Raw genomic sequence first — 26,584 nt, 5'->3', positions numbered from 1 at the left:
TCCCTGGCGGGGTCCCGGGCTGCCTCCTTGCATGACGCGTTTGGTGTGGTGTCGGGTCGGGTCGGGTCGGGTCGGGCACGTGGCGGGCGCCCGTGGTGGGCAGAGGGCCGAGGGCAGGGGGTAGGCGACTGCAGGCAGCCGGAGAGCAGTCGGGCGCCCGCGTGGCCGCCGCCGTCCTCGTTAGTATAGTGGTGAGTATCCCCGCCTGTCACGCGGGAGACCGGGGTTCGATTCCCCGACGGGGAGGCCACACGCCCCTTTTTGGTGGCTGGCGCCGCTCTCTGTCCAGCCGCCTGGCCCCAACGGCCCTTCTTCTCGTCCCTCCGCCCTCCAGCGGGGCCTGCCCACCCTCGACCGCCTCCAGCCCTCCACCCCTGCAACCCCTTGCCCGTCCTCCTCGCCGGGCGCTCGGGCGCCACGGCCGAGCGAGGGCCTCCTCTCGACCCCACAAGCGCCCGACGACATTGCGGCCCGCCCACAGTGGCTGCCGCAGTGGGCTCCTTGCGACGCGACGCACACCTGCACAGCTTCACGGCTGCCGGGACGGGTGTGGGGCGGATGAGTCCCGTCCCCTTTCGGTGCCGGGGAGTGGCCTCGCCCAACAGCCGTTGGAGAAGGGCTTTGGCGAGCGGGGAACCAGAGGTGGCGTGCCCGCGGAGGGGTCGGGCCGCGGCGTGCAGCCGAGGGCCCGGCAGCAGCAAGGCAGCGACAGCGCGCCCCCACCCCGCCCCCCGCCCCAGAAGCGTTCGGGCCGGGGGCGAGGGCAGCTGCGTAGGGCTGGAGCGCTTGAGGCGCCCGGGGCGGCCGACGGTGGCGCCTGACGCAGCGCAGAGCTGCTGGCGGACGGGGCGTCGGGGCCGGGCTGCGCCCGGCCGCCGCAGGGGCAGCGGCGGCGGCGGCGAGACCGCGCTCCGGCGAGCCCGGGGCCGGCGTGTCGGGGCGGCCCGGGCTGTGCAGCGTTGGTGGTATAGTGGTGAGCATAGCTGCCTTCCAAGCAGTTGACCCGGGTTCGATTCCCGGCCAACGCAGCGGGCCCATCTTTTGCCGAGCTCCACGGCCGGCCCTCCCGCCCGGGGCCCGTGAGGGAGAGCTGGGAGCTGGGCGCAGAAAAGAGGGAGCTAGGTGGCCTGCGGCTTCTCGCGCGTGTGCGGGAAGGAGGCGCGCAGTGTTTTGAGGGTGCCAGCAAGCAGGAAGAACGCTAGGGCACGTGGCTTGCCAGGGGCGGAGGGCGGCTGGACGTGGAAAGGCCGGGCCTTGGCGCCAAGGCAGCGCCCAGTGGCTGGGTCGAGCAGAGGCAGGCCCGACGCGGAGCCCGACGCTCCCTGGTGGTCTAGTGGTTAGGATTCGGCGCTCTCACCGCCGCGGCCCGGGTTCGATTCCCGGTCAGGGAAGCATTTCTTCTTCCTCTCCGCCTACCAACCTCCCCAGCGCGTCCACAAACACTCCGCCCCCACCCCACCACCACCCCCCTTTTAGCCCACGCGCCAAGCCAACTCGTCCGCTCCTTCTCCCCCGCCCCGTGACCTCAGCGCCCCGACAAGAGCCACCCGGTACCCTCCACCTGCAGCCCCAGGCCCTGGCGTGCAACCTCCACCCTCGTGCCCCGCCAAAACTTTCGGCCTCGCGCGCCCACCCACTCGAGGCCTTCGGCGACGACTCCTGCTCCGACGCTTGCCCCAGCCCCAAACACGACTGGCCGGCGCAGCCGTGGCCACGAGCGTGCTTGGACTCTCAAGCGGCACTGCTTCCGCCACCACAATCCTCGCGGCTGACAAGCCACCCTCTCTTCCCAGCTCAGGCGGTGGTGCTGCTGCTTGTGCTGGTGGTGCTGCTGGTGCTGCTGGTGCTGCTGGTGACGGTGCTGGTGGCCGTGGTGGACAGGGTGCTGGCGATGGCGCTGCAGGTTGTGGCGGCGGCGGCGGTGGTGGTGGTTGGCGGCATCACTGGTGGCCGCGTCGACGGAAAGCGGAAGGCGCGGGAGAGGGCCCTCCGTCTCCAAGTTGGGCCACTTGCCGGGACTGGCCGTCCCTTACGTCTCCTTTCAAGCCAGCGACCAGTCCCGATGGCTTACCTGCTGCGTGCCAGCTCCTGGGCTGCCCTCGAAGCCCGTGGGCCTGTCGTTGGCCTTCAAGGACGCGGGGGTCTTGAACCGCGCAGGGGAGCAGACAGGCTGCCGGGAGGCGGAGGTGTGAAAAGGAACCTGGCCACGTGCTTGTAGTTGGTCGAAAGGGCAGTGGAGGTGAGAAAGCAGGCAGAAACCGGATGCCGCCCGGGAAACTTTAGCTATGCAAGTGGCAGGGTGTGGAGACAGATGCGTGGCAGGGTGGACTACCAGCCAACATGGTATTCGGATTGCATTACCGGTACTCTCAGTCCTGTCACAGAGAGGCAAGAACGTTACCGACGATACCTCCCCCTCCACTAACAGCAAACACACACACACACACGCACACGCGCGCGCACACACACACACACACATACACACACACCAGAGTCACACACACACACACACACACACACACACATGCACCCCTCACCTGGCTATGACTTCTAATATTCCCCATTCCCACGTTACTATCTATTATTGGATGGACTCCATCCCTCTCTTCAGCCTGTCTTCACCTTCTCCTATGGATTCTGGCCATGGTGAATCACCGACCTCGGTCTCCTCTCAGGCCAGGCTTGGGCGCGTCTGTCAGCAAAGGGTTTGGTGTGCGGTTCACAGCTTGTTTCCTTCAGAGGCAGAGTGGACAGCCGATGAGCTGCAGCGTTTGGCGGCAGCAGTATAGTCGCTGGATTTAGACCAAGCCGGTTCCCCTGTGGAAGGGAGCCCCTGTCGGCATATGGGTGCATCCCATCACCGCAGGCGCTTTTGTCAACGCCCTTGTGGGTGTGTTCGGGGTGAGTGTGGGTGGGCGAGAGTACGGGGTGAAGGTGTTTGTCGCCGTGGTTGGGGGCCACACCACGAGGCTTAGGGAACGGAGCCAGACGACCCCATAGAGAAGGGCCGGCCTTGAGCCTCGGGTTGGGAGGTGGCAGGACGAGTCCAGGGCACTGGGTGGAGCGCAGGTGCGAAGGAGAGGAGTGGGGCTTGCGGGGAACTGGCTAGGAGAGTAGTTGGCCACTCAGGCAGGGGCTCTGCCGAAGCTTGGGCCCGCGGTTGCCCTTGGCCCCCCAATTGCGTGCGGTGTGCGGGTGGGTCCGATGTAGGGAAGAGGGTGGCCATGGAGTAGGAGTGGGTCTGAGGAGCCCGTGGGAGGCCAGGAGTGGCGGAAGTGAGTCTTCTGCACCGGATGTGTGAGAGAGGGGCTGGTGGCGGGTAGAGGGGAGCGAGCCTGGAGTCTTCGAGGAAGGGCAGGTAGCAAGCAGGGGGGGTGAGTGGGCTGTGGTACGAGGACGATGGTGGGAGAGGACCCCAGCGGGGCGGTGGGTGAGAGGGCGAGACAGGTGGGCTGTGCTTTGAGGTGGTCAGGCTAACCAGGGGGCTGGGGCTGGGGCAGCAGTGTAGGAAGCAGGCAAGGGAAGGAGAGAAACAAGGATAGGAGTCAGAGTCTAGGCGAGGTCTGAATTGAGTGGGGCATTCTACAGCCCCAGAAACGAAGGTAACCTCTCATCAGGAAACACCTTCAATCCGCCAAGTCTCAGGTCTGTGTGTGTGTGTGTGTGTGTGTGTGTGTGTGTGTGTGTGTGTGTGTGGCGGGGTGTGTGGTGGCGTGTGGAGCTTAGGGGATGTGGTTGGGGAGAGTGGCATGTGAGGATGAGGTCGAGAAGTAAAGAGGCTTCAAAGGAGAGTTACCATATGATCCAGCAACCCCACTGCAGGGTATAGATGTGGGAAAGATGAAATCTCCGCTTCGAAAATATACAAGTACCGCACCCCTCCTCCACGTTCCTAGCAACACTATTTGCAATAGCTGAGACCCGGGATGAACCCAAAGTCCCATGAGTGGACGAAGGATCTAAAAGGATGCGTTGCATAAATATACCGTAGAATATCACTCAGCCATAAAGGAGGATGGAATATTGTCATTTGAGGCCACATGGATGGAACTAGAGTCCATCAAATTACGTGAAGTAAGTCAGACTGAGAAATATAAATATTATATAATATCACTTCCGGGTGGAATCTAAAACATAATAGACATGAATCTATGGACAAAACAGAAACACACTCCACAGACATCGAAAACCAACTGACGGTTATGCGAGGGGAAAGGGAAGGCTGGAGGGATCAGTTAGGAGTGTGGGATTAACAGATACACGCTACTGTGTATAAAATAGAGAAGCAACACGGACTTGCGGAATAACAGGGAACGATCTGCAATGTCTTGGAATAACCTATGAAGGAAACTAATCTGAAAATACAATATACATACAAACCGAACGACTGTGCTGTACACCCGACCTAATACAGGACTGGAAATCAACTACACTTCAACGACAACGACAACAACAATGAAGGCACCAAAGGAGAGCTACCATATGATCCAGCAACCCCACTGCTGGGTACCTACGTGGGAAAGATGAAACCTCTACTTCGAAAGGTTACATGCACCGCCCCCCTCCTCAAGGACTTCTTAGCAGCACTATTTGCAATAGCCGAGACCCAGAATGAACCCAAGGGCCCATGAGTGGACGGTGGACTTAAGAAGATGTGCTGTAGAAACCTACCATCGCATATTACTCAGCCCCAATGGACGATGAAATACTGTCATTCGCAGCCACATGAATGGACCTAGAGTCTATCACACTGTGTGAAGAAAGGCAGATATAGAGCAAGATAAATATTATATGATATCGAATTCCAGGTGGAATCTAATACATAATTGACATTTGTCTATGTACAAAATAGAAAAACACTCTGCAGACATCGATAACCAAGTGACGGGTATGCATGTGGAAAGGGAAAATTGGAGGTATCAGTTAGGAGTATGTGTTTAACAGATACACGCTACTGTGTACAAAATAGAGAAGCAACACGGACTTGCTGAATAACACAGGGAACGATACTTCAATGTCCTGGAATACCCTATAATGGAAAATAATCTGTAAATACAGTATACATTCTAAACCGAATCACTTTGCTGTGTACTTGAAACTAATACGGTCTTAGAAATCAACTACACTTCAACGACAATGAAAACAACAATGAAGGCACCAATGGAGAGTTACCATATGATCCAGCCGTCCCCATCCTGAGTATGTATGCGGAAAAGACAAAACCTCTAATTGGGAAAGATACGTACACCTCAATGTTCATAGCAGCACCGTGGGCCATAGCCATGACAGGGGAAAAAATCCCAGGTGTCATTCCGTGGATGATTGGCTTAAGGAAATTTGAGATATAGATAGGTAGAGAGAGAGATAGAAAGATAGAGAGATCGATCGATAGATATCGATAGAAAAACAGATAAGAGAGAGAGAGATTTTCAATGTATTAAAATCAATCTCATGGAATATTACTCAGCCATAAAAAGCATGAGAGCTTGTCATTTGCAGTAACACGGATGGATCTAGCTAGCACCGAACCTCGTATAATAAGTCAGACAGAAGGACCAAAATACATATATGTGGAATCCAAACAATAGTACAAGTTAACCTCTGTGCAAAACAGGAACAGATTGACAGATAGAGAGAACAGCCTTACTGTTACCCAAGGGGAACGTGTACGCGAGGGATCAATTAGGAGCTGGTATTAGCGGGTACGAATAACAGGATTTATGGCACAGCACCGAGAATTATATTCAACGTCTCGTAATTACCTGTAACGGAAAGTAACGATCTATATGCGTATATATACACATGTATAGAAAAGATAATCAGTTTACTGTACCCCTGAAAATAACACAATAATGTAAATCAACTATACTTCTATTAAAATGAAAATTCAAAAATATAAAAATTAAAAATGAGGCCAAACGGACACACGCAAGGGCAGTACCCTTGACAAAGTAGGATTTGATGGTGCTGGGGGGTGGTGTCGCTAGGTGGGGTGCCAGTGGTGGGAGGAGGGCTTCAGGGGAGGGGGTGGTGTTTGTTGTTGGGGTGTTGGTGGTGATGGTGGTTTTAGTGGTGGGGGAGCGGGCGGGTGTTCGAAAAATATTTCGGCTGAGGGACGTAAAGTGAACATAGAGTGCACTCTGCCCTGATATTGTGGAATTCCTCTTTGGAATTCCTCGTGCAGGATAACGCTTTGGGGACACTCCTGGGGAGTGCAATGTAGCCCTCCCAGGGGCGGCAGCTTTTCGGTTCCTGGTTGAGCAAACACTGTGTAACTTTCCGAGTGTGGGGAGAGTGAGGCAGAGAGCGGGGAAGCGCGGTGAAACGTGAAGAGGTGGGGCGAGCGGGTGCCAGTGTAGGGTATTCCTTCCAGTGCACCGTGTGACCCCAGCGGGATCAGGGTAAGAAAGAGAAAAGGGACAAGGAAGGTGTGTGGGCGCGAGAGTGGCTGAGCCCGCAAGGCGTCAGGTCACGGAGGCTTGGCTCTCGGGGTTGGGGTTTTCGTCCCACGGAGGGTAGGGGGCGCCGGCGTGGGCAGGACAGGAGAGGGAAGGTGCGGCGGTGGGCTGCGGGTGGGAGCATGCTGTGGTAGGACAGGTGCCTTGAGCGTGGGAGAGGGGAAGCCTAGCTCCGCTGTGGGCTGCGGGACCAAAAGGGGACTGGGTCGCTGCATGGGCCGGGAATCGAACCCGGGCCTCCCGCGTGGCAGGCGAGAATTCTACCACTGAACCACCCATGCACCGATGGCCGCCGCCGCCCGACGCCGCCCCAGCGGCGCTCGCCGCCAACCGCCAGACACTGGTGGCTCGCTGCTCGCCCATGGACATCCGCTCCATGTGAGCAGGAGGCGGTGAGTGACCTGAAGGAGAGGCTCCGGGGGAACGGGGAGGACCCCCAGGGCACGGCGCGGTCGGAGGGAAGGAGGGACGCAGGGACGGAGGCGGACTCGGCCCAACCTGCGCTTCCGAATCTGCCGTCCAGGGCCGCCGCCAGACTGTCAGTGTCGCCGGAGGAAGCCAGGAACCGGACCCAGCCTGGCCTGCGCCCGAATTCCAGTCAGGGCAGGCGACGCGTGGCAGGTGCGGCTGAGCTCCGACGCTCCTCACAGCGACCGCCGGCCCTGGCCCAAAGTCCCTCTGGCGCCTGGCTTTCTCGCTCGTGCCGGGCGTTGGCGGGCAGCAGGCTGGAGAGGGGATGGGAGCTCGGGCTGTGAGGAGACAGCGAGTGTGGGACATGGGCGCCTGGGAGCGCCGCCGCCGCCGCCGCCGCCGCGCCAATGACCAGCGCTGTCTGAGCCTGGCTTCTGCGCTCCTGCCGGCCGCTCTCCCGAAGGGTCCCGCTCCGGTGCGTTGGTCGTGAGGAGGAGCACTTTGGCCGAGTGGCTGCTGGCTCGTGGACAGCCGTCTGAGGGAGCGCGCCGGGGTGTGGCTGGGTCCGGCCGGGGCAGCGGCTTCTCGCGTGAACATGCGCTGTGGCGCCAAGGTGGGTGAAAGAAGTGCCGCGAAGGCCTGCACTGCGAAGGCGAGGAGGGCATGTGTCCTGAACGGCAGTTTCCAGAGGGTTCCCCCTGGGCTGTTTCCGTGAGGCCGGCGCACAGGACTGGGCAGGAAGAGCAGCTGTGGCTGAGGAGGTCCTGCGTGTGAGAGGCGTCGTGTGGGTGTCGCGTCGAGGGGGCCGGAGTCTGGGGAGCTGGCAAGAGTGCGAGGCAGGAACGGAGTGTGAGGCGGTAGGGTGTTGTCCAGGCCCGGGACGGGCCGGGTGCAGCATTTGTTGGGCGGGCCAAAAAAGGCTGGCTTGTCAGGAGTGGGATTCGAACCCACGCCTCCAGGGGAGACTGCGACCTGAACGCAGCGCCTTAGACCGCTCGGCCATCCTGACGGCGGGCCTGGGCGCGTCGCCGCTCGGCTGGCTGGGACCCGACGCGACGCGGACACCGATGCCCTTGGCCCGACGCGGTGCTCTGCGCCAGGGGGCGGCCGTCCGGCTGCGCGACGGACCGGGCGCGCGCCGGCCAACGGGGCAGCGAGGCCAGCCGTCGCGCCCGGCTCCGCCGCCGCCGCCCCCTCGCCCACCCCTGGCCCGGGACCCAGCCGTGTGCCGCGTCCGGCCAGCTTCTGCCGCCGGCCGCGCCCACCCCTCCGCCTCTTCTCCCGGGACGTGGCACGGCGAGCGCCCACCTCCTCCTCACAGCCTTGCTTGAGCTCTCCGGCCCCCTCGGGCCCCCTCCTCCCGGCGCGATCCTGGCGTCGGGGGCTATAGGCAGCGCGCACTGGGAGTTTCCAGCGCCACGCGGATCCGTGTCCCTGGCGGGGTCCCGGGCTGCCTCCTTGCATGACGCGTTTGGTGTGGTGTCGGGTCGGGTCGGGTCGGGTCGGGCACGTGGCGGGCGCCCGTGGTGGGCAGAGGGCCGAGGGCAGGGGGTAGGCGACTGCAGGCAGCCGGAGAGCAGTCGGGCGCCCGCGTGGCCGCCGCCGTCCTCGTTAGTATAGTGGTGAGTATCCCCGCCTGTCACGCGGGAGACCGGGGTTCGATTCCCCGACGGGGAGGCCACACGCCCCTTTTTGGTGGCTGGCGCCGCTCTCTGTCCAGCCGCCTGGCCCCAACGGCCCTTCTTCTCGTCCCTCCGCCCTCCAGCGGGGCCTGCCCACCCTCGACCGCCTCCAGCCCTCCACCCCTGCAACCCCTTGCCCGTCCTCCTCGCCGGGCGCTCGGGCGCCACGGCCGAGCGAGGGCCTCCTCTCGACCCCACAAGCGCCCGACGACATTGCGGCCCGCCCACAGTGGCTGCCGCAGTGGGCTCCTTGCGACGCGACGCACACCTGCACAGCTTCACGGCTGCCGGGACGGGTGTGGGGCGGATGAGTCCCGTCCCCTTTCGGTGCCGGGGAGTGGCCTCGCCCAACAGCCGTTGGAGAAGGGCTTTGGCGAGCGGGGAACCAGAGGTGGCGTGCCCGCGGAGGGGTCGGGCCGCGGCGTGCAGCCGAGGGCCCGGCAGCAGCAAGGCAGCGACAGCGCGCCCCCACCCCGCCCCCCGCCCCAGAAGCGTTCGGGCCGGGGGCGAGGGCAGCTGCGTAGGGCTGGAGCGCTTGAGGCGCCCGGGGCGGCCGACGGTGGCGCCTGACGCAGCGCAGAGCTGCTGGCGGACGGGGCGTCGGGGCCGGGCTGCGCCCGGCCGCCGCAGGGGCAGCGGCGGCGGCGGCGAGACCGCGCTCCGGCGAGCCCGGGGCCGGCGTGTCGGGGCGGCCCGGGCTGTGCAGCGTTGGTGGTATAGTGGTGAGCATAGCTGCCTTCCAAGCAGTTGACCCGGGTTCGATTCCCGGCCAACGCAGCGGGCCCATCTTTTGCCGAGCTCCACGGCCGGCCCTCCCGCCCGGGGCCCGTGAGGGAGAGCTGGGAGCTGGGCGCAGAAAAGAGGGAGCTAGGTGGCCTGCGGCTTCTCGCGCGTGTGCGGGAAGGAGGCGCGCAGTGTTTTGAGGGTGCCAGCAAGCAGGAAGAACGCTAGGGCACGTGGCTTGCCAGGGGCGGAGGGCGGCTGGACGTGGAAAGGCCGGGCCTTGGCGCCAAGGCAGCGCCCAGTGGCTGGGTCGAGCAGAGGCAGGCCCGACGCGGAGCCCGACGCTCCCTGGTGGTCTAGTGGTTAGGATTCGGCGCTCTCACCGCCGCGGCCCGGGTTCGATTCCCGGTCAGGGAAGCATTTCTTCTTCCTCTCCGCCTACCAACCTCCCCAGCGCGTCCACAAACACTCCGCCCCCACCCCACCACCACCCCCCTTTTAGCCCACGCGCCAAGCCAACTCGTCCGCTCCTTCTCCCCCGCCCCGTGACCTCAGCGCCCCGACAAGAGCCACCCGGTACCCTCCACCTGCAGCCCCAGGCCCTGGCGTGCAACCTCCACCCTCGTGCCCCGCCAAAACTTTCGGCCTCGCGCGCCCACCCACTCGAGGCCTTCGGCGACGACTCCTGCTCCGACGCTTGCCCCAGCCCCAAACACGACTGGCCGGCGCAGCCGTGGCCACGAGCGTGCTTGGACTCTCAAGCGGCACTGCTTCCGCCACCACAATCCTCGCGGCTGACAAGCCACCCTCTCTTCCCAGCTCAGGCGGTGGTGCTGCTGCTTGTGCTGGTGGTGCTGCTGGTGCTGCTGGTGCTGCTGGTGACGGTGCTGGTGGCCGTGGTGGACAGGGTGCTGGCGATGGCGCTGCAGGTTGTGGCGGCGGCGGCGGTGGTGGTGGTTGGCGGCATCACTGGTGGCCGCGTCGACGGAAAGCGGAAGGCGCGGGAGAGGGCCCTCCGTCTCCAAGTTGGGCCACTTGCCGGGACTGGCCGTCCCTTACGTCTCCTTTCAAGCCAGCGACCAGTCCCGATGGCTTACCTGCTGCGTGCCAGCTCCTGGGCTGCCCTCGAAGCCCGTGGGCCTGTCGTTGGCCTTCAAGGACGCGGGGGTCTTGAACCGCGCAGGGGAGCAGACAGGCTGCCGGGAGGCGGAGGTGTGAAAAGGAACCTGGCCACGTGCTTGTAGTTGGTCGAAAGGGCAGTGGAGGTGAGAAAGCAGGCAGAAACCGGATGCCGCCCGGGAAACTTTAGCTATGCAAGTGGCAGGGTGTGGAGACAGATGCGTGGCAGGGTGGACTACCAGCCAACATGGTATTCGGATTGCATTACCGGTACTCTCAGTCCTGTCACAGAGAGGCAAGAACGTTACCGACGATACCTCCCCCTCCACTAACAGCAAACACACACACACACACGCACACGCGCGCGCACACACACACACACACATACACACACACCAGAGTCACACACACACACACACACACACACACACATGCACCCCTCACCTGGCTATGACTTCTAATATTCCCCATTCCCACGTTACTATCTATTATTGGATGGACTCCATCCCTCTCTTCAGCCTGTCTTCACCTTCTCCTATGGATTCTGGCCATGGTGAATCACCGACCTCGGTCTCCTCTCAGGCCAGGCTTGGGCGCGTCTGTCAGCAAAGGGTTTGGTGTGCGGTTCACAGCTTGTTTCCTTCAGAGGCAGAGTGGACAGCCGATGAGCTGCAGCGTTTGGCGGCAGCAGTATAGTCGCTGGATTTAGACCAAGCCGGTTCCCCTGTGGAAGGGAGCCCCTGTCGGCATATGGGTGCATCCCATCACCGCAGGCGCTTTCGTCAACGCCCTTGTGGGTGTGTTCGGGGTGAGTGTGGGTGGGCGAGAGTACGGGGTGAAGGTGTTTGTCGCTGTGGTTGGGGGCCACACCACGAGGCTTAGGGAACGGAGCCAGACGACCCCATAGAGAAGGGCCGGCCTTGAGCCTCGGGTTGGGAGGTGGCAGGACGAGTCCAGGGCACTGGGTGGAGCGCAGGTGCGAAGGAGAGGAGTGGGGCTTGCGGGGAACTGGCTAGGAGAGTAGTTGGCCACTCAGGCAGGGGCTCTGCCGAAGCTTGGGCCCGCGGTTGCCCTTGGCCCCCCAATTGCGTGCGGTGTGCGGGTGGGTCCGATGTAGGGAAGAGGGTGGCCATGGAGTAGGAGTGGGTCTGAGGAGCCCGTGGGAGGCCAGGAGTGGCGGAAGTGAGTCTTCTGCACCGGATGTGTGAGAGAGGGGCTGGGGAACTAGGGGCTGGTGGCGGGTAGAGGGGAGCGAGCCTGGAGTCTTCGAGGAAGGGCAGATAGCAAGCAGGGGGGGTGAGTGGGCTGTGGTACGAGGACGATGGTGGGAGAGGACCCCAGCGGGGCGGTGGGTGAGAGGGCGAGACAGGTGGGCTGTGCTTTGAGGTGGTCAGGCTAACCAGGGGGCTGGGGCTGGGGCAGCAGTGTAGGAAGCAGGCAAGGGAAGGAGAGAAACAAGGATAGGAGTCAGAGTCTAGGCGAGGTCTGAATTGAGTGGGGCATTCTACAGCCCCAGAAACGAAGGTAACCTCTCATCAGGAAACACCTTCAATCCGCCAAGTCTCAGGTCTGTGTGTGTGTGTGTGTGTGTGTGTGTGTGTGTGTGTGTGTGTGTGTGTGGCGGGGTGTGTGGTGGCGTGTGGAGCTTAGGGGATGTGGTTGGGGAGAGTGGCATGTGAGGATGAGGTCGAGAAGTAAAGAGGCTTCAAAGGAGAGTTACCATATGATCCAGCAACCCCACTGCAGGGTATAGATGTGGGAAAGATGAAATCTCCGCTTCGAAAATATACAAGTACCGCACCCCTCCTCCACGTTCCTAGCAACACTATTTGCAATAGCTGAGACCCGGGATGAACCCAAAGTCCCATGAGTGGACGAAGGATCTAAAAGGATGCGTTGCATAAATATACCGTAGAATATCACTCAGCCATAAAGGAGGATGGAATATTGTCATTTGAGGCCACATGGATGGAACTAGAGTCCATCAAATTACGTGAAGTAAGTCAGACTGAGAAATATAAATATTATATAATATCACTTCCGGGTGGAATCTAAAACATAATAGACATGAATCTATGGACAAAACAGAAACACACTCCACAGACATCGAAAACCAACTGACGGTTATGCGAGGGGAAAGGGAAGGCTGGAGGGATCAGTTAGGAGTGTGGGATTAACAGATACACGCTACTGTGTATAAAATAGAGAAGCAACACGGACTTGCGGAATAACAGGGAACGATCTGCAATGTCTTGGAATAACCTATGAAGGAAACTAATCTGAAAATACAATATACATACAAACCGAACGACTGTGCTGTACACCCGACCTAATACAGGACTGGAAATCAACTACACTTCAACGACAACGACAACAACAATGAAGGCACCAAAGGAGAGCTACCATATGATCCAGCAACCCCACTGCTGGGTACCTACGTGGGAAAGATGAAACCTCTACTTCGAAAGGTTACATGCACCGCCCCCCTCCTCAAGGACTTCTTAGCAGCACTATTTGCAATAGCCGAGACCCAGAATGAACCCAAGGGCCCATGAGTGGACGGTGGACTTAAGAAGATGTGCTGTAGAAACCTACCATCGCATATTACTCAGCCCCAATGGACGATGAAATACTGTCATTCGCAGCCACATGAATGGACCTAGAGTCTATCACACTGTGTGAAGAAAGGCAGATATAGAGCAAGATAAATATTATATGATATCGAATTCCAGGTGGAATCTAATACATAATTGACATTTGTCTATGTACAAAATAGAAAAACACTCTGCAGACATCGATAACCAAGTGACGGGTATGCATGTGGAAAGGGAAAATTGGAGGTATCAGTTAGGAGTATGTGTTTAACAGATACACGCTACTGTGTACAAAATAGAGAAGCAACACGGACTTGCTGAATAACACAGGGAACGATACTTCAATGTCCTGGAATACCCTATAATGGAAAATAATCTGTAAATACAGTATACATTCTAAACCGAATCACTTTGCTGTGTACTTGAAACTAATACGGTCTTAGAAATCAACTACACTTCAACGACAATGAAAACAACAATGAAGGCACCAATGGAGAGTTACCATATGATCCAGCCGTCCCCATCCTGAGTATGTATGCGGAAAAGACAAAACCTCTAATTGGGAAAGATACGTACACCTCAATGTTCATAGCAGCACCGTGGGCCATAGCCATGACAGGGGAAAAAATCCCAGGTGTCATTCCGTGGATGATTGGCTTAAGGAAATTTGAGATATAGATAGGTAGAGAGAGAGATAGAAAGATAGAGAGATCGATCGATAGATATCGATAGAAAAACAGATAAGAGAGAGAGAGATTTTCAATGTATTAAAATCAATCTCATGGAATATTACTCAGCCATAAAAAGCATGAGAGCTTGTCATTTGCAGTAACACGGATGGATCTAGCTAGCACCGAACCTCGTATAATAAGTCAGACAGAAGGACCAAAATACATATATGTGGAATCCAAACAATAGTACAAGTTAACCTCTGTGCAAAACAGGAACAGATTGACAGATAGAGAGAACAGCCTTACTGTTACCCAAGGGGAACGTGTACGCGAGGGATCAATTAGGAGCTGGTATTAGCGGGTACGAATAACAGGATTTATGGCACAGCACCGAGAATTATATTCAACGTCTCGTAATTACCTGTAACGGAAAGTAACGATCTATATGCGTATATATACACATGTATAGAAAAGATAATCAGTTTACTGTACCCCTGAAAATAACACAATAATGTAAATCAACTATACTTCTATTAAAATGAAAATTCAAAAATATAAAAATTAAAAATGAGGCCAAACGGACACACGCAAGGGCAGTACCCTTGACAAAGTAGGATTTGATGGTGCTGGGGGGTGGTGTCGCTAGGTGGGGTGCCAGTGGTGGGAGGAGGGCTTCAGGGGAGGGGGTGGTGTTTGTTGTTGGGGTGTTGGTGGTGATGGTGGTTTTAGTGGTGGGGGAGCGGGCGGGTGTTCGAAAAATATTTCGGCTGAGGGACGTAAAGTGAACATAGAGTGCACTCTGCCCTGATATTGTGGAATTCCTCTTTGGAATTCCTCGTGCAGGATAACGCTTTGGGGACACTCCTGGGGAGTGCAATGTAGCCCTCCCAGGGGCGGCAGCTTTTCGGTTCCTGGTTGAGCAAACACTGTGTAACTTTCCGAGTGTGGGGAGAGTGAGGCAGAGAGCGGGGAAGCGCGGTGAAACGTGAAGAGGTGGGGCGAGCGGGTGCCAGTGTAGGGTATTCCTTCCAGTGCACCGTGTGACCCCAGCGGGATCAGGGTAAGAAAGAGAAAAGGGACAAGGAAGGTGTGTGGGCGCGAGAGTGGCTGAGCCCGCAAGGCGTCAGGTCACGGAGGCTTGGCTCTCGGGGTTGGGGTTTTCGTCCCACGGAGGGTAGGGGGCGCCGGCGTGGGCAGGACAGGAGAGGGAAGGTGCGGCGGTGGGCTGCGGGTGGGAGCATGCTGTGGTAGGACAGGTGCCTTGAGCGTGGGAGAGGGGAAGCCTAGCTCCGCTGTGGGCTGCGGGACCAAAAGGGGACTGGGTCGCTGCATGGGCCGGGAATCGAACCCGGGCCTCCCGCGTGGCAGGCGAGAATTCTACCACTGAACCACCCATGCACCGATGGCCGCCGCCGCCCGACGCCGCCCCAGCGGCGCTCGCCGCCAACCGCCAGACACTGGTGGCTCGCTGCTCGCCCATGGACATCCGCTCCATGTGAGCAGGAGGCGGTGAGTGACCTGAAGGAGAGGCTCCGGGGGAACGGGGAGGACCCCCAGGGCACGGCGCGGTCGGAGGGAAGGAGGGACGCAGGGACGGAGGCGGACTCGGCCCAACCTGCGCTTCCGAATCTGCCGTCCAGGGCCGCCGCCAGACTGTCAGTGTCGCCGGAGGAAGCCAGGAACCGGACCCAGCCTGGCCTGCGCCCGAATTCCAGTCAGGGCAGGCGACGCGTGGCAGGTGCGGCTGAGCTCCGACGCTCCTCACAGCGACCGCCGGCCCTGGCCCAAAGTCCCTCTGGCGCCTGGCTTTCTCGCTCGTGCCGGGCGTTGGCGGGCAGCAGGCTGGAGAGGGGATGGGAGCTCGGGCTGTGAGGAGACAGCGAGTGTGGGACATGGGCGCCTGGGAGCGCCGCCGCCGCCGCCGCCGCCGCGCCAATGACCAGCGCTGTCTGAGCCTGGCTTCTGCGCTCCTGCCGGCCGCTCTCCCGAAGGGTCCCGCTCCGGTGCGTTGGTCGTGAGGAGGAGCACTTTGGCCGAGTGGCTGCTGGCTCGTGGACAGCCGTCTGAGGGAGCGCGCCGGGGTGTGGCTGGGTCCGGCCGGGGCAGCGGCTTCTCGCGTGAACATGCGCTGTGGCGCCAAGGTGGGTGAAAGAAGTGCCGCGAAGGCCTGCACTGCGAAGGCGAGGAGGGCATGTGTCCTGAACGGCAGTTTCCAGAGGGTTCCCCCTGGGCTGTTTCCGTGAGGCCGGCGCACAGGACTGGGCAGGAAGAGCAGCTGTGGCTGAGGAGGTCCTGCGTGTGAGAGGCGTCGTGTGGGTGTCGCGTCGAGGGGGCCGGAGTCTGGGGAGCTGGCAAGAGTGCGAGGCAGGAACGGAGTGTGAGGCGGTAGGGTGTTGTCCAGGCCCGGGACGGGCCGGGTGCAGCATTTGTTGGGCGGGCCAAAAAAGGCTGGCTTGTCAGGAGTGGGATTCGAACCCACGCCTCCAGGGGAGACTGCGACCTGAACGCAGCGCCTTAGACCGCTCGGCCATCCTGACGGCGGGCCTGGGCGCGTCGCCGCTCGGCTGGCTGGGACCCGACGCGACGCGGACACCGATGCCCTTGGCCCGACGCGGTGCTCTGCGCCAGGGGGCGGCCGTCCGGCTGCGCGACGGACCGGGCGCGCGCCGGCCAACGGGGCAGCGAGGCCAGCCGTCGCGCCCGGCTCCGCCGCCGCCGCCCCCTCGCCCACCCCTGGCCCGGGACCCAGCCGTGTGCCGCGTCCGGCCAGCTTCTGCCGCCGGCCGCGCCCACCCCTCCGCCTCTTCTCCCGGGACGTGGCACGGCGAGCGCCCACCTCCTCCTCACAGCCTTGCTTGAGCTCTCCGGCCCCCTCGGGCCCCCTCCTCCCGGCGCGATCCTGGCGTCGGGGGCTATAGGCAGCGCGCACTGGGAGTTTCCAGCGCCACGCGGATCCGTGTCCCTGGCGGGGTCCCGGGCTGCCTCCTTGCATGACGCGTTTGGTGTGGTGTCGGGTCGGGTCGGGTCGGGTCGGGCACGTGGCGGGCGCCCGTGGTGGGCAGAGGGCCGAGGGCAGGGGGTAGGCGACTGCAGGCAGCCGGAGAGCAGTCGGGCGCCCGCGTGGCCGCCGCCGTCCTCGTTAGTATAGTGGTGAGTATCCCCGCCTGTCACGCGGGAGACCGGGGTTCGATTCCCCGACGGGGAGGCCACACGCCCCTTTTTGGTGGCTGGCGCCGCTCTCTGTCCAGCCGCCTGGCCCCAACGGCCCTTCTTCTCGTCCCTCCGCCCTCCAGCGGGGCCTGCCCACCCTCGACCGCCTCCAGCCCTCCACCCCTGCAACCCCTTGCCCGTCCTCCTCGCCGGGCGCTCGGGCGCCACGGCCGAGCGAGGGCCTCCTCTCGACCCCACAAGCGCCCGACGACATTGCGGCCCGCCCACAGTGGCTGCCGCAGTGGGCTCCTTGCGACGCGACGCACACCTGCACAGCTTCACGGCTGCCGGGACGGGTGTGGGGCGGATGAGTCCCGTCCCCTTTCGGTGCCGGGGAGTGGCCTCGCCCAACAGCCGTTGGAGAAGGGCTTTGGCGAGCGGGGAACCAGAGGTGGCGTGCCCGCGGAGGGGTCGGGCCGCGGCGTGCAGCCGAGGGCCCGGCAGCAGCAAGGCAGCGACAGCGCGCCCCCACCCCGCCCCCCGCCCCAGAAGCGTTCGGGCCGGGGGCGAGGGCAGCTGCGTAGGGCTGGAGCGCTTGAGGCGCCCGGGGCGGCCGACGGTGGCGCCTGACGCAGCGCAGAGCTGCTGGCGGACGGGGCGTCGGGGCCGGGCTGCGCCCGGCCGCCGCAGGGGCAGCGGCGGCGGCGGCGAGACCGCGCTCCGGCGAGCCCGGGGCCGGCGTGTCGGGGCGGCCCGGGCTGTGCAGCGTTGGTGGTATAGTGGTGAGCATAGCTGCCTTCCAAGCAGTTGACCCGGGTTCGATTCCCGGCCAACGCAGCGGGCCCATCTTTTGCCGAGCTCCACGGCCGGCCCTCCCGCCCGGGGCCCGTGAGGGAGAGCTGGGAGCTGGGCGCAGAAAAGAGGGAGCTAGGTGGCCTGCGGCTTCTCGCGCGTGTGCGGGAAGGAGGCGCGCAGTGTTTTGAGGGTGCCAGCAAGCAGGAAGAACGCTAGGGCACGTGGCTTGCCAGGGGCGGAGGGCGGCTGGACGTGGAAAGGCCGGGCCTTGGCGCCAAGGCAGCGCCCAGTGGCTGGGTCGAGCAGAGGCAGGCCCGACGCGGAGCCCGACGCTCCCTGGTGGTCTAGTGGTTAGGATTCGGCGCTCTCACCGCCGCGGCCCGGGTTCGATTCCCGGTCAGGGAAGCATTTCTTCTTCCTCTCCGCCTACCAACCTCCCCAGCGCGTCCACAAACACTCCGCCCCCACCCCACCACCACCCCCCTTTTAGCCCACGCGCCAAGCCAACTCGTCCGCTCCTTCTCCCCCGCCCCGTGACCTCAGCGCCCCGACAAGAGCCACCCGGTACCCTCCACCTGCAGCCCCAGGCCCTGGCGTGCAACCTCCACCCTCGTGCCCCGCCAAAACTTTCGGCCTCGCGCGCCCACCCACTCGAGGCCTTCGGCGACGACTCCTGCTCCGACGCTTGCCCCAGCCCCAAACACGACTGGCCGGCGCAGCCGTGGCCACGAGCGTGCTTGGACTCTCAAGCGGCACTGCTTCCGCCACCACAATCCTCGCGGCTGACAAGCCACCCTCTCTTCCCAGCTCAGGCGGTGGTGCTGCTGCTTGTGCTGGTGGTGCTGCTGGTGCTGCTGGTGCTGCTGGTGACGGTGCTGGTGGCCGTGGTGGACAGGGTGCTGGCGATGGCGCTGCAGGTTGTGGCGGCGGCGGCGGTGGTGGTGGTTGGCGGCATCACTGGTGGCCGCGTCGACGGAAAGCGGAAGGCGCGGGAGAGGGCCCTCCGTCTCCAAGTTGGGCCACTTGCCGGGACTGGCCGTCCCTTACGTCTCCTTTCAAGCCAGCGACCAGTCCCGATGGCTTACCTGCTGCGTGCCAGCTCCTGGGCTGCCCTCGAAGCCCGTGGGCCTGTCGTTGGCCTTCAAGGACGCGGGGGTCTTGAACCGCGCAGGGGAGCAGACAGGCTGCCGGGAGGCGGAGGTGTGAAAAGGAACCTGGCCACGTGCTTGTAGTTGGTCGAAAGGGCAGTGGAGGTGAGAAAGCAGGCAGAAACCGGATGCCGCCCGGGAAACTTTAGCTATGCAAGTGGCAGGGTGTGGAGACAGATGCGTGGCAGGGTGGACTACCAGCCAACATGGTATTCGGATTGCATTACCGGTACTCTCAGTCCTGTCACAGAGAGGCAAGAACGTTACCGACGATACCTCCCCCTCCACTAACAGCAAACACACACACACACACGCACACGCGCGCGCGCACACACACACACACACACACATACACACACACCAGAGTCACACACACACACACACACACACACACATGCACCCCTCACCTGGCTATGACTTCTAATATTCCCCATTCCCACGTTACTATCTATTATTGGATGGACTCCATCCCTCTCTTCAGCCTGTCTTCACCTTCTCCTATGGATTCTGGCCATGGTGAATCACCGACCTCGGTCTCCTCTCAGGCCAGGCTTGGGCGCGTCTGTCAGCAAAGGGTTTGGTGTGCGGTTCACAGCTTGTTTCCTTCAGAGGCAGAGTGGACAGCCGATGAGCTGCAGCGTTTGGCGGGAGCAGTATAGTCGCTGGATTTAGAGCAAGCCGGTTCCCCTGTGGAAGGGAGCCCCTGTCGGCATATGGGTGCATCCCATCACCGCAGGCGCTTTCGTCAACGCCCTTGTGGGTGTGTTCGGGGTGAGTGTGGGTGGGCGAGAGTACGGGGTGAAGGTGTTTGTCGCCGTGGTTGGGGGCCACACCACGAGGCTTAGGGAACGGAGCCAGACGACCCCATAGAGAAGGGCCGGCCTTGAGCCTCGGGTTGGGAGGTGGCAGGACGAGTCCAGGGCACTGGGTGGAGCGCAGGTGCGAAGGAGAGGAGTGGGGCTTGCGGGGAACTGGCTAGGAGAGTAGTTGGCCACTCAGGCAGGGGCTCTGCCGAAGCTTGGGCCCGCGGTTGCCCTTGGCCCCCCAATTGCGTGCGGTGTGCGGGTGGGTCCGATGTAGGGAAGAGGGTGGCCATGGAGTAGGAGTGGGTCTGAGGAGCCCGTGGGAGGCCAGGAGTGGCGGAAGTGAGTCTTCTGCACCGGATGTGTGAGAGAGGGGCTGGGGAACTAGGGGCTGGTGGCGGGTAGAGGGGAGCGAGCCTGGAGTCTTCGAGGAAGGGCAGATAGCAAGCAGGGGGGGTGAGTGGGCTGTGGTACGAGGACGATGGTGGGAGAGGACCCCAGCGGGGCGGTGGGTGAGAGGGCGAGACAGGTGGGCTGTGCTTTGAGGTGGTCAGGCTAACCAGGGGGCTGGGGCTGGGGCAGCAGTGTAGGAAGCAGGCAAGGGAAGGAGAGAAACAAGGATAGGAGTCAGAGTCTAGGCGAGGTCTGAATTGAGTGGGGCATTCTACAGCCCCAGAAACGAAGGTAACCTCTCATCAGGAAACACCTTCAATCCGCCAAGTCTCAGGTCTGTGTGTGTGTGTGTGTGTGTGTGTGTGTGTGTGTGTGTGTGTGTGTGTGTGTGTGTGGCGGGGTGTGTGGTGGCGTGTGGAGCTTAGGGGATGTGGTTGGGGAGAGTGGCATGTGAGGATGAGGTCGAGAAGTAAAGAGGCTTCAAAGGAGAGTTACCATATGATCCAGCAACCCCACTGCAGGGTATAGATGTGGGAAAGATGAAATCTCCGCTTCGAAAATATACAAGTACCGCACCCCTCCTCCACGTTCCTAGCAACACTATTTGCAATAGCTGAGACCCGGGATGAACCCAAAGTCCCATGAGTGGACGAAGGATCTAAAAGGATGCGTTGCATAAATATACCGTAGAATATCACTCAGCCATAAAGGAGGATGGAATATTGTCATTTGAGGCCACATGGATGGAACTAGAGTCCATCAAATTACGTGAAGTAAGTCAGACTGAGAAATATAAATATTATATAATATCACTTCCGGGTGGAATCTAAAACATAATAGACATGAATCTATGGACAAAACAGAAACACACTCCACAGACATCGAAAACCAACTGACGGTTATGCGAGGGGAAAGGGAAGGCTGGAGGGATCAGTTAGGAGTGTGGGATTAACAGATACACGCTACTGTGTATAAAATAGAGAAGCAACACGGACTTGCGGAATAACAGGGAACGATCTGCAATGTCTTGGAATAACCTATGAAGGAAACTAATCTGAAAATACAATATACATACAAACCGAACGACTGTGCTGTACACCCGACCTAATACAGGACTGGAAATCAACTACACTTCAACGACAACGACAACAACAATGAAGGCACCAAAGGAGAGCTACCATATGATCCAGCAACCCCACTGCTGGGTACCTACGTGGGAAAGATGAAACCTCTACTTCGAAAGGTTACATGCACCGCCCCCCTCCTCAAGGACTTCTTAGCAGCACTATTTGCAATAGCCGAGACCCAGAATGAACCCAAGGGCCCATGAGTGGACGGTGGACTTAAGAAGATGTGCTGTAGAAACCTACCATCGCATATTACTCAGCCCCAATGGACGATGAAATACTGTCATTCGCAGCCACATGAATGGACCTAGAGTCTATCACACTGTGTGAAGAAAGGCAGATATAGAGCAAGATAAATATTATATGATATCGAATTCCAGGTGGAATCTAATACATAATTGACATTTGTCTATGTACAAAATAGAAAAACACTCTGCAGACATCGATAACCAAGTGACGGGTATGCATGTGGAAAGGGAAAATTGGAGGTATCAGTTAGGAGTATGTGTTTAACAGATACACGCTACTGTGTACAAAATAGAGAAGCAACACGGACTTGCTGAATAACACAGGGAACGATACTTCAATGTCCTGGAATACCCTATAATGGAAAATAATCTGTAAATACAGTATACATTCTAAACCGAATCACTTTGCTGTGTACTTGAAACTAATACGGTCTTAGAAATCAACTACACTTCAACGACAATGAAAACAACAATGAAGGCACCAATGGAGAGTTACCATATGATCCAGCCGTCCCCATCCTGAGTATGTATGCGGAAAAGACAAAACCTCTAATTGGGAAAGATACGTACACCTCAATGTTCATAGCAGCACCGTGGGCCATAGCCATGACAGGGGAAAAAATCCCAGGTGTCATTCCGTGGATGATTGGCTTAAGGAAATTTGAGATATAGATAGGTAGAGAGAGAGATAGAAAGATAGAGAGATCGATCGATAGATATCGATAGAAAAACAGATAAGAGAGAGAGAGATTTTCAATGTATTAAAATCAATCTCATGGAATATTACTCAGCCATAAAAAGCATGAGAGCTTGTCATTTGCAGTAACACGGATGGATCTAGCTAGCACCGAACCTCGTATAATAAGTCAGACAGAAGGACCAAAATACATATATGTGGAATCCAAACAATAGTACAAGTTAACCTCTGTGCAAAACAGGAACAGATTGACAGATAGAGAGAACAGCCTTACTGTTACCCAAGGGGAACGTGTACGCGAGGGATCAATTAGGAGCTGGTATTAGCGGGTACGAATAACAGGATTTATGGCACAGCACCGAGAATTATATTCAACGTCTCGTAATTACCTGTAACGGAAAGTAACGATCTATATGCGTATATATACACATGTATAGAAAAGATAATCAGTTTACTGTACCCCTGAAAATAACACAATAATGTAAATCAACTATACTTCTATTAAAATGAAAATTCAAAAATATAAAAATTAAAAATGAGGCCAAACGGACACACGCAAGGGCAGTACCCTTGACAAAGTAGGATTTGATGGTGCTGGGGGGTGGTGTCGCTAGGTGGGGTGCCAGTGGTGGGAGGAGGGCTTCAGGGGAGGGGGTGGTGTTTGTTGTTGGGGTGTTGGTGGTGATGGTGGTTTTAGTGGTGGGGGAGCGGGCGGGTGTTCGAAAAATATTTCGGCTGAGGGACGTAAAGTGAACATAGAGTGCACTCTGCCCTGATATTGTGGAATTCCTCTTTGGAATTCCTCGTGCAGGATAACGCTTTGGGGACACTCCTGGGGAGTGCAATGTAGCCCTCCCAGGGGCGGCAGCTTTTCGGTTCCTGGTTGAGCAAACACTGTGTAACTTTCCGAGTGTGGGGAGAGTGAGGCAGAGAGCGGGGAAGCGCGGTGAAACGTGAAGAGGTGGGGCGAGCGGGTGCCAGTGTAGGGTATTCCTTCCAGTGCACCGTGTGACCCCAGCGGGATCAGGGTAAGAAAGAGAAAAGGGACAAGGAAGGTGTGTGGGCGCGAGAGTGGCTGAGCCCGCAAGGCGTCAGGTCACGGAGGCTTGGCTCTCGGGGTTGGGGTTTTCGTCCCACGGAGGGTAGGGGGCGCCGGCGTGGGCAGGACAGGAGAGGGAAGGTGCGGCGGTGGGCTGCGGGTGGGAGCATGCTGTGGTAGGACAGGTGCCTTGAGCGTGGGAGAGGGGAAGCCTAGCTCCGCTGTGGGCTGCGGGACCAAAAGGGGACTGGGTCGCTGCATGGGCCGGGAATCGAACCCGGGCCTCCCGCGTGGCAGGCGAGAATTCTACCACTGAACCACCCATGCACCGATGGCCGCCGCCGCCCGACGCCGCCCCAGCGGCGCTCGCCGCCAACCGCCAGACACTGGTGGCTCGCTGCTCGCCCATGGACATCCGCTCCATGTGAGCAGGAGGCGGTGAGTGACCTGAAGGAGAGGCTCCGGGGGAACGGGGAGGACCCCCAGGGCACGGCGCGGTCGGAGGGAAGGAGGGACGCAGGGACGGAGGCGGACTCGGCCCAACCTGCGCTTCCGAATCTGCCGTCCAGGGCCGCCGCCAGACTGTCAGTGTCGCCGGAGGAAGCCAGGAACCGGACCCAGCCTGGCCTGCGCCCGAATTCCAGTCAGGGCAGGCGACGCGTGGCAGGTGCGGCTGAGCTCCGACGCTCCTCACAGCGACCGCCGGCCCTGGCCCAAAGTCCCTCTGGCGCCTGGCTTTCTCGCTCGTGCCGGGCGTTGGCGGGCAGCAGGCTGGAGAGGGGATGGGAGCTCGGGCTGTGAGGAGACAGCGAGTGTGGGACATGGGCGCCTGGGAGCGCCGCCGCCGCCGCCGCCGCCGCGCCAATGACCAGCGCTGTCTGAGCCTGGCTTCTGCGCTCCTGCCGGCCGCTCTCCCGAAGGGTCCCGCTCCGGTGCGTTGGTCGTGAGGAGGAGCACTTTGGCCGAGTGGCTGCTGGCTCGTGGACAGCCGTCTGAGGGAGCGCGCCGGGGTGTGGCTGGGTCCGGCCGGGGCAGCGGCTTCTCGCGTGAACATGCGCTGTGGCGCCAAGGTGGGTGAAAGAAGTGCCGCGAAGGCCTGCACTGCGAAGGCGAGGAGGGCATGTGTCCTGAACGGCAGTTTCCAGAGGGTTCCCCCTGGGCTGTTTCCGTGAGGCCGGCGCACAGGACTGGGCAGGAAGAGCAGCTGTGGCTGAGGAGGTCCTGCGTGTGAGAGGCGTCGTGTGGGTGTCGCGTCGAGGGGGCCGGAGTCTGGGGAGCTGGCAAGAGTGCGAGGCAGGAACGGAGTGTGAGGCGGTAGGGTGTTGTCCAGGCCCGGGACGGGCCGGGTGCAGCATTTGTTGGGCGGGCCAAAAAAGGCTGGCTTGTCAGGAGTGGGATTCGAACCCACGCCTCCAGGGGAGACTGCGACCTGAACGCAGCGCCTTAGACCGCTCGGCCATCCTGACGGCGGGCCTGGGCGCGTCGCCGCTCGGCTGGCTGGGACCCGACGCGACGCGGACACCGATGCCCTTGGCCCGACGCGGTGCTCTGCGCCAGGGGGCGGCCGTCCGGCTGCGCGACGGACCGGGCGCGCGCCGGCCAACGGGGCAGCGAGGCCAGCCGTCGCGCCCGGCTCCGCCGCCGCCGCCCCCTCGCCCACCCCTGGCCCGGGACCCAGCCGTGTGCCGCGTCCGGCCAGCTTCTGCCGCCGGCCGCGCCCACCCCTCCGCCTCTTCTCCCGGGACGTGGCACGGCGAGCGCCCACCTCCTCCTCACAGCCTTGCTTGAGCTCTCCGGCCCCCTCGGGCCCCCTCCTCCCGGCGCGATCCTGGCGTCGGGGGCTATAGGCAGCGCGCACTGGGAGTTTCCAGCGCCACGCGGATCCGTGTCCCTGGCGGGGTCCCGGGCTGCCTCCTTGCATGACGCGTTTGGTGTGGTGTCGGGTCGGGTCGGGTCGGGTCGGGCACGTGGCGGGCGCCCGTGGTGGGCAGAGGGCCGAGGGCAGGGGGTAGGCGACTGCAGGCAGCCGGAGAGCAGTCGGGCGCCCGCGTGGCCGCCGCCGTCCTCGTTAGTATAGTGGTGAGTATCCCCGCCTGTCACGCGGGAGACCGGGGTTCGATTCCCCGACGGGGAGGCCACACGCCCCTTTTTGGTGGCTGGCGCCGCTCTCTGTCCAGCCGCCTGGCCCCAACGGCCCTTCTTCTCGTCCCTCCGCCCTCCAGCGGGGCCTGCCCACCCTCGACCGCCTCCAGCCCTCCACCCCTGCAACCCCTTGCCCGTCCTCCTCGCCGGGCGCTCGGGCGCCACGGCCGAGCGAGGGCCTCCTCTCGACCCCACAAGCGCCCGACGACATTGCGGCCCGCCCACAGTGGCTGCCGCAGTGGGCTCCTTGCGACGCGACGCACACCTGCACAGCTTCACGGCTGCCGGGACGGGTGTGGGGCGGATGAGTCCCGTCCCCTTTCGGTGCCGGGGAGTGGCCTCGCCCAACAGCCGTTGGAGAAGGGCTTTGGCGAGCGGGGAACCAGAGGTGGCGTGCCCGCGGAGGGGTCGGGCCGCGGCGTGCAGCCGAGGGCCCGGCAGCAGCAAGGCAGCGACAGCGCGCCCCCACCCCGCCCCCCGCCCCAGAAGCGTTCGGGCCGGGGGCGAGGGCAGCTGCGTAGGGCTGGAGCGCTTGAGGCGCCCGGGGCGGCCGACGGTGGCGCCTGACGCAGCGCAGAGCTGCTGGCGGACGGGGCGTCGGGGCCGGGCTGCGCCCGGCCGCCGCAGGGGCAGCGGCGGCGGCGGCGAGACCGCGCTCCGGCGAGCCCGGGGCCGGCGTGTCGGGGCGGCCCGGGCTGTGCAGCGTTGGTGGTATAGTGGTGAGCATAGCTGCCTTCCAAGCAGTTGACCCGGGTTCGATTCCCGGCCAACGCAGCGGGCCCATCTTTTGCCGAGCTCCACGGCCGGCCCTCCCGCCCGGGGCCCGTGAGGGAGAGCTGGGAGCTGGGCGCAGAAAAGAGGGAGCTAGGTGGCCTGCGGCTTCTCGCGCGTGTGCGGGAAGGAGGCGCGCAGTGTTTTGAGGGTGCCAGCAAGCAGGAAGAACGCTAGGGCACGTGGCTTGCCAGGGGCGGAGGGCGGCTGGACGTGGAAAGGCCGGGCCTTGGCGCCAAGGCAGCGCCCAGTGGCTGGGTCGAGCAGAGGCAGGCCCGACGCGGAGCCCGACGCTCCCTGGTGGTCTAGTGGTTAGGATTCGGCGCTCTCACCGCCGCGGCCCGGGTTCGATTCCCGGTCAGGGAAGCATTTCTTCTTCCTCTCCGCCTACCAACCTCCCCAGCGCGTCCACAAACACTCCGCCCCCACCCCACCACCACCCCCCTTTTAGCCCACGCGCCAAGCCAACTCGTCCGCTCCTTCTCCCCCGCCCCGTGACCTCAGCGCCCCGACAAGAGCCACCCGGTACCCTCCACCTGCAGCCCCAGGCCCTGGCGTGCAACCTCCACCCTCGTGCCCCGCCAAAACTTTCGGCCTCGCGCGCCCACCCACT

The 26,584-nt window shown here is 61.1% G+C and overlaps 18 non-coding genes across 18 annotated transcripts; 12 read left to right on the top strand and 6 right to left on the bottom strand.

The window, feature by feature from the left end:
- The first annotated feature begins 174 nt into the window (after positions 1 to 174).
- TRNAD-GUC (transfer RNA aspartic acid (anticodon GUC)) lies at positions 175 to 246 on the top strand. The gene has a single exon. It is a non-coding gene; the product is annotated as a tRNA-Asp (tRNA).
- A 710-nt stretch (positions 247 to 956) lies between these two features.
- On the top strand, positions 957 to 1,028 carry TRNAG-UCC (transfer RNA glycine (anticodon UCC)). Its single transcript has one exon. It is a non-coding gene; the product is annotated as a tRNA-Gly (tRNA).
- A 291-nt stretch (positions 1,029 to 1,319) lies between these two features.
- Positions 1,320 to 1,391, top strand: TRNAE-CUC (transfer RNA glutamic acid (anticodon CUC)). The gene has a single exon. It is a non-coding gene; the product is annotated as a tRNA-Glu (tRNA).
- Positions 1,392 to 6,668: 5,277 nt separating this feature from the next.
- On the bottom strand, positions 6,669 to 6,739 carry TRNAG-GCC (transfer RNA glycine (anticodon GCC)). The gene has a single exon. It is a non-coding gene; the product is annotated as a tRNA-Gly (tRNA).
- A 1,056-nt stretch (positions 6,740 to 7,795) lies between these two features.
- TRNAL-CAG (transfer RNA leucine (anticodon CAG)) lies at positions 7,796 to 7,878 on the bottom strand. Its single transcript has one exon. It is a non-coding gene; the product is annotated as a tRNA-Leu (tRNA).
- A 596-nt stretch (positions 7,879 to 8,474) lies between these two features.
- On the top strand, positions 8,475 to 8,546 carry TRNAD-GUC (transfer RNA aspartic acid (anticodon GUC)). The gene has a single exon. It is a non-coding gene; the product is annotated as a tRNA-Asp (tRNA).
- Positions 8,547 to 9,256: 710 nt separating this feature from the next.
- Positions 9,257 to 9,328, top strand: TRNAG-UCC (transfer RNA glycine (anticodon UCC)). Its single transcript has one exon. It is a non-coding gene; the product is annotated as a tRNA-Gly (tRNA).
- A 291-nt stretch (positions 9,329 to 9,619) lies between these two features.
- Positions 9,620 to 9,691, top strand: TRNAE-CUC (transfer RNA glutamic acid (anticodon CUC)). Its single transcript has one exon. It is a non-coding gene; the product is annotated as a tRNA-Glu (tRNA).
- Positions 9,692 to 14,985: 5,294 nt separating this feature from the next.
- Positions 14,986 to 15,056, bottom strand: TRNAG-GCC (transfer RNA glycine (anticodon GCC)). Its single transcript has one exon. It is a non-coding gene; the product is annotated as a tRNA-Gly (tRNA).
- Positions 15,057 to 16,112: 1,056 nt separating this feature from the next.
- TRNAL-CAG (transfer RNA leucine (anticodon CAG)) lies at positions 16,113 to 16,195 on the bottom strand. Its single transcript has one exon. It is a non-coding gene; the product is annotated as a tRNA-Leu (tRNA).
- Positions 16,196 to 16,791: 596 nt separating this feature from the next.
- Positions 16,792 to 16,863, top strand: TRNAD-GUC (transfer RNA aspartic acid (anticodon GUC)). The gene has a single exon. It is a non-coding gene; the product is annotated as a tRNA-Asp (tRNA).
- A 710-nt stretch (positions 16,864 to 17,573) lies between these two features.
- On the top strand, positions 17,574 to 17,645 carry TRNAG-UCC (transfer RNA glycine (anticodon UCC)). The gene has a single exon. It is a non-coding gene; the product is annotated as a tRNA-Gly (tRNA).
- A 291-nt stretch (positions 17,646 to 17,936) lies between these two features.
- Positions 17,937 to 18,008, top strand: TRNAE-CUC (transfer RNA glutamic acid (anticodon CUC)). The gene has a single exon. It is a non-coding gene; the product is annotated as a tRNA-Glu (tRNA).
- A 5,306-nt stretch (positions 18,009 to 23,314) lies between these two features.
- On the bottom strand, positions 23,315 to 23,385 carry TRNAG-GCC (transfer RNA glycine (anticodon GCC)). The gene has a single exon. It is a non-coding gene; the product is annotated as a tRNA-Gly (tRNA).
- A 1,056-nt stretch (positions 23,386 to 24,441) lies between these two features.
- Positions 24,442 to 24,524, bottom strand: TRNAL-CAG (transfer RNA leucine (anticodon CAG)). The gene has a single exon. It is a non-coding gene; the product is annotated as a tRNA-Leu (tRNA).
- A 596-nt stretch (positions 24,525 to 25,120) lies between these two features.
- TRNAD-GUC (transfer RNA aspartic acid (anticodon GUC)) lies at positions 25,121 to 25,192 on the top strand. The gene has a single exon. It is a non-coding gene; the product is annotated as a tRNA-Asp (tRNA).
- Positions 25,193 to 25,902: 710 nt separating this feature from the next.
- Positions 25,903 to 25,974, top strand: TRNAG-UCC (transfer RNA glycine (anticodon UCC)). Its single transcript has one exon. It is a non-coding gene; the product is annotated as a tRNA-Gly (tRNA).
- A 291-nt stretch (positions 25,975 to 26,265) lies between these two features.
- TRNAE-CUC (transfer RNA glutamic acid (anticodon CUC)) lies at positions 26,266 to 26,337 on the top strand. Its single transcript has one exon. It is a non-coding gene; the product is annotated as a tRNA-Glu (tRNA).
- Positions 26,338 to 26,584: the final 247 nt, after the last annotated feature.

Source organism: Camelus dromedarius, chromosome 23 (assembly GCF_036321535.1).
Source record: "Camelus dromedarius isolate mCamDro1 chromosome 23, mCamDro1.pat, whole genome shotgun sequence".
In the NCBI taxonomy this organism is placed as follows: Eukaryota; Metazoa; Chordata; class Mammalia; order Artiodactyla; family Camelidae; genus Camelus; species Camelus dromedarius.
The sequence above is the reverse complement of the archived record's forward strand: the minus strand, read 5'-3'. Positions and strand labels throughout refer to the sequence as shown.